Genomic DNA, 5000 nt, shown 5'->3' on the forward strand with positions numbered 1-5000 from the left:
CACTATCAACGAACCTGCCGCCGCCCCCCCCCCAATACACCTTTCCCTACAACAATGTGTATCTGAACCTACGCCATATTGTACCTTAACCTAACCTATATCGTACCTTAACCTAACCTAAATTGTACCTTAACCTAACCTATATCGTACCTTAACCTAACCTATATCGTACCTTAACCTAACCTATATTGTACCTTAACCTAACCTATATTGTACCTTAACCTAACCTACGTTGTGCCTTAACCTAACCTACGTTGTGCTTAACCTAACCTACATTGTGCCTTAACCTAACCTACGTTGTGCCTTAACCTAACCTACGTTGTGCCTTAACCTAACCTACGTTGTGCCTTAACCTAACCTACGTTGTGCCTTAACCTAACCTACGTTGTGCCTTAACCTAACCTACGTTGTGCCTTAACCTAACCTACGTTGTGCCTTAACCTAACCTACGTTGTGCCTTAACCTAACCTACGTTGTGCCTTAACCTAACCTACGTTGTGCCTTAACCTAACCTACGTTGTGCCTTAACCTAACCTACGTTGTGCCTTAACCTAACCTACGTTGTGCCTTAACCTAACCTACGTTGTGCCTTAACCTAACCTACGTTGTGCCTTAACCTAACCTACGTTGTGCCTTAACCTAACCTACGTTGTGCCTTAACCTAACCTACGTTGTGCCTTAACCTAACCTACGTTGTGCCTTAACCTAACCTACGTTGTGCCTTAACCTAACCTACGTTGTGCCTTAACCTAACCTACGTTGTGCCTTAACCTAACCTACGTTGTGCCTTAACCTAACCTACGTTGTGCCTTAACCTAACCTAATTTGTGCCTTAACCTAACCTAATTTGTGCCTTAACCTAACCTAATTTGTGCCTTAACCTAACCTAATTTGTGCCTTAACCTAACCTAATTTGTGCCTTAACCTAACCTAATTTGTGCCTTAACCTAACCTAATTTGTGCCTTAACCTAACCTACGTTGTGCCTTAACCTAACCTACGTTGTGCCTTAACCTAACCTACGTTGTGCCTTAACCTAACCTACGTTGTGCCTTAACCTAACCTACGTTGTGCCTTAACCTAACCTACGTTGTGCCTTAACCTAACCTACGTTGTGCCTTAACCTAACCTACGTTGTGCCTTAACCTAACCTACGTTGTGCCTTAACCTAACCTACGTTGTGCCTTAACCTAACCTACGTTGTGCCTTAACCTAACCTACGTTGTGCCTTAACCTAACCTACGTTGTGCCTTAACCTAACCTACGTTGTGCCTTAACCTAACCTACGTTGTGCCTTAACCTAACCTACGTTGTGCCTTAACCTAACCTAATTTGTGCCTTAACCTAACCTAATTTGTGCCTTAACCTAACCTAATTTGTGCCTTAACCTAACCTAATTTGTGCCTTAACCTAACCTAATTTGTGCCTTAACCTAACCTAATTTGTGCCTTAACCTAACCTAATTTGTGCCTTAACCTAACCTAATTTGTGCCTTAACCTAACCTACGTTGTGCCTTAACCTAACCTACGTTGTGCCTTAACCTAACCTACGTTGTGCCTTAACCTAACCTACGTTGTGCCTTAACCTAACCTACGTTGTGCCTTAACCTAACCTACGTTGTGCCTTAACCTAACCTACGTTGTGCCTTAACCTAACCTACGTTGTGCCTTAACCTAACCTACGTTGTGCCTTAACCTAACCTACGTTGTGCCTTAACCTAACCTAATTTGTGCCTTAACCTAACCTAATTTGTGCCTTAACCTAACCTAATTTGTGCCTTAACCTAACCTAATTTGTGCCTTAACCTAACCTAATTTGTGCCTTAACCTAACCTACGTTGTGCCTTAACCTAACCTACGTTGTGCCTTAACCTAACCTACGTTGTGCCTTAACCTAACCTACGTTGTGCCTTAACCTAACCTACGTTGTGCCTTAACCTAACCTACGTTGTGCCTTAACCTAACCTAGTTTGTGCCTTAACCTAACCTAATTTGTGCCTTAACGTAACCCATGTTGTGCCGTAACGTAACCCATGTTGTGCCGTAACGTAACCCATGTTGTGCCGTAACGTAACCCATGTTGTGCCGTAACGTAACCCATGTTGTGCCGTAACGTAACCCATGTTGTGCCGTAACGTAACCCATGTTGTGCCGTAACGTAACCCATGTTGTGCCGTAACGTAACCCATGTTGTGCCGTAACGTAACCCATGTTGTGCCGTAACGTAACCTATAATATGCCTTAACCTAACCTATAATATGCCTTAACCTAACCTATAATATGCCTTAACCTAACCTATAATATGCCTTAACCTAACCTATAATATGCCTTAACCTAACCTATAATATGCCTTAACCTAACCTATAATATGCCTTAACCTAACCTATAATATGCCTTAACCTAACCTATAATATGCCTTAACCTAACCTATAATATGCCTTAACCTAACCTAAAGTGCGCCGTAACCAAAACTATATTGCGCCTTAACCTGACGCACGTTGTCGCTGAACCTGCTCTGTAATTGTTATGCAACTCGTTAAATTAGTGTAGTGTTGCCTAACCGCAACCCTCGCAATATAGTTCGCTACTCGCACTGCCCGGTCCCCTGTGTATCGCGTCATGTTAAACACCTTGCAGGTGTTGCTGACTTTCCACATGCTCCTGCTATACACTGTAATGTGGATAGCAGCAGGACGTACATGCCCCCCCCCCTTCCCCCCTGCCTTCGCAAGCTGGTCGGTGAGAAGTTTGCATGTTCAACGCCCTTCGCATGCCGACGTACTCAGCCTACGTTGTGGTACGGCCTGTCACCTGTCCGCCGATGTACGCAAAACCCACAAACTGTACTGCACATTGGTCCGTATGTACTGAATGATACATCGTGGCACATGTGGCCGTATGACGACTGCGCCTAGCAACGGCGGACCATACAGTCCAAATATTGTGCACGCAGCTACGTGTCGTCTCCCTATAAGAGCTGGATTGCAGTGTGGTAGGCCATACAGACGTGTGGGAGGAACGGACGCCCTGGATGGCGATCAGCATGAGCAGTCTGTTGATGTAGTGGAGCGTGTATTCGGACGTAGTCGTCTCTTCTCACACACCGTGATAGCATGTTGCACCGTGTTCCACATCTGCGACATGCTGCAGAGGCCGGCTGACAGTCGTTCGCGCAATGGACACCGCATACGTACGGGGTCGACCTTCCACGTGTTCTCTAGGCGTGCACATGTTGTTGCGTCTATGTGGGCAGACGTAGTGTGTTGTGACACCTGACACAGGCATGCAATACTCGTTGCAAATGGCGATGGACGTGTACGTTTGCTGGTGACGTTACGCAAATGAACAACTGGTAACCCGTTGTGGTGCGGTTGTTCTCGCTAGAGGTGAATCAGTGTTGGCGACGATCGGTCGAGCTATTAACCGGTTGTTTCAGGGATACCCACCATGCCCACGAACGTGAAAGGGGATCTGGGTGTGAGGCGATACGCGGCGGTGGCTGGGTGGGACCGTCCCCGGCCGGTGAGGGGGGGCCGCCCGGCGTGCTGGCAGCGCGGTGCGTGGGCGCACGCGCTACAGCCGGCTGGTGGGGGCGGCCAGTGGCAGGCGCGCCGGCCGACGGACGCGGCAGGCGGCGCAGCTGCGCGCCGGCGCCCCCTGCTCGCGGCGCCTTGCGGCCAAAGTAGGTCCTCGCGGGCCCGGTGCGAATCGCGGTGGCCATCTGCAGTGTGCTGGTCCGATTGAGGACTTTGTGCGCTGAGGATGCGCCGCCGCCCGGCGCTCGGCGCCGCGACGCCGTCTGCTGCTCGGTCGCCCCAGCGGTTCTCGCAGGTGGTTTGTATCGCAGCTGTGCGGACGTGTTGGCGCGTGCGCTGTGCTGGGAGAGTTCGCTTCGGCACCCAAGTGGGGCTTTTGTCCTTCTGTGGCGCCGGCGTTGGAGCTGCCGGTCACCGTAGGTGGCGCGTGTTGTCTCCCGCCGGCAATGCCACGACAGCACGCTCCCGGGCCTCTGTCGGCAGCGGCAAGCTCAGTTGGGAGCACGGGTGGTCGCACCTAAAGCGTCTACTCGCCTAACTCCGGGCGATTGCGCCTCTCTCGAACCCGACCAAGTACTTAGGACGGCGCTGCGCGCCGCCGGGACCTGAGAGGGTTTCGAGGTGTGTTGTGCAGGGGAGCTCAGCCTCCTCCTGTTTGCAGAATAATTGAGCGGACGCTTGCGTGTTCGCGCGGGTCCCCGGGACACACTCCCGGGCGGCCGGCTGCTCAGCTCTAGTTGACGCAGCTCCCTGGTTGATCCTGCCAGTAGTCATATGCTTGTCTCAAAGATTAAGCCATGCATGTCTCAGTACAAGCCGCATTAAGGTGAAACCGCGAATGGCTCATTAAATCAGTTATGGTTCCTTAGATCGTACCCACGTTACTTGGATAACTGTGGTAATTCTAGAGCTAATACATGCAAACAGAGTCCCGACCAGAGATGGAAGGGACGCTTTTATTAGATCAAAACCAATCGGTCGGCTCGTCCGGTCCGTTTGCCTTGGTGACTCTGAATAACTTTGGGCTGATCGCACGGTCCTCGTACCGGCGACGCATCTTTCAAATGTCTGCCTTATCAACTGTCGATGGTAGGTTCTGCGCCTACCATGGTTGTAACGGGTAACGGGGAATCAGGGTTCGATTCCGGAGAGGGAGCCTGAGAAACGGCTACCACATCCAAGGAAGGCAGCAGGCGCGCAAATTACCCACTCCCGGCACGGGGAGGTAGTGACGAAAAATAACGATACGGGACTCATCCGAGGCCCCGTAATCGGAATGAGTACACTTTAAATCCTTTAACGAGTATCTATTGGAGGGCAAGTCTGGTGCCAGCAGCCGCGGTAATTCCAGCTCCAATAGCGTATATTAAAGTTGTTGCGGTTAAAAAGCTCGTAGTTGGATTTGTGTCCCACGCTGTTGGTTCACTGCCCGTCGGTGTTTAACTGGCATGTATCGTGGGACGTC

At 50.2% G+C, this 5000-nt stretch overlaps 1 non-coding gene across 1 annotated transcript in view; it reads left to right on the plus strand.

Annotated features, from left to right (window-relative positions):
- Positions 1-4282: 4282 nt before the first annotated feature.
- Positions 4283-5000, plus strand: part of LOC126476774 (small subunit ribosomal RNA) — a 1909-nt gene continuing 1191 nt past the window's right edge. Inside the window, exon 1 of the ribosomal RNA XR_007587220.1 lies at positions 4283-5000. This exon is cut by the window's right edge and continues 1191 nt beyond it. This is a non-coding gene — a ribosomal RNA (small subunit ribosomal RNA).

This window comes from Schistocerca serialis, chromosome 4 (genome assembly GCF_023864345.2).
Source record: "Schistocerca serialis cubense isolate TAMUIC-IGC-003099 chromosome 4, iqSchSeri2.2, whole genome shotgun sequence".
In the NCBI taxonomy this organism is placed as follows: Eukaryota; Metazoa; Arthropoda; class Insecta; order Orthoptera; family Acrididae; genus Schistocerca; species Schistocerca serialis.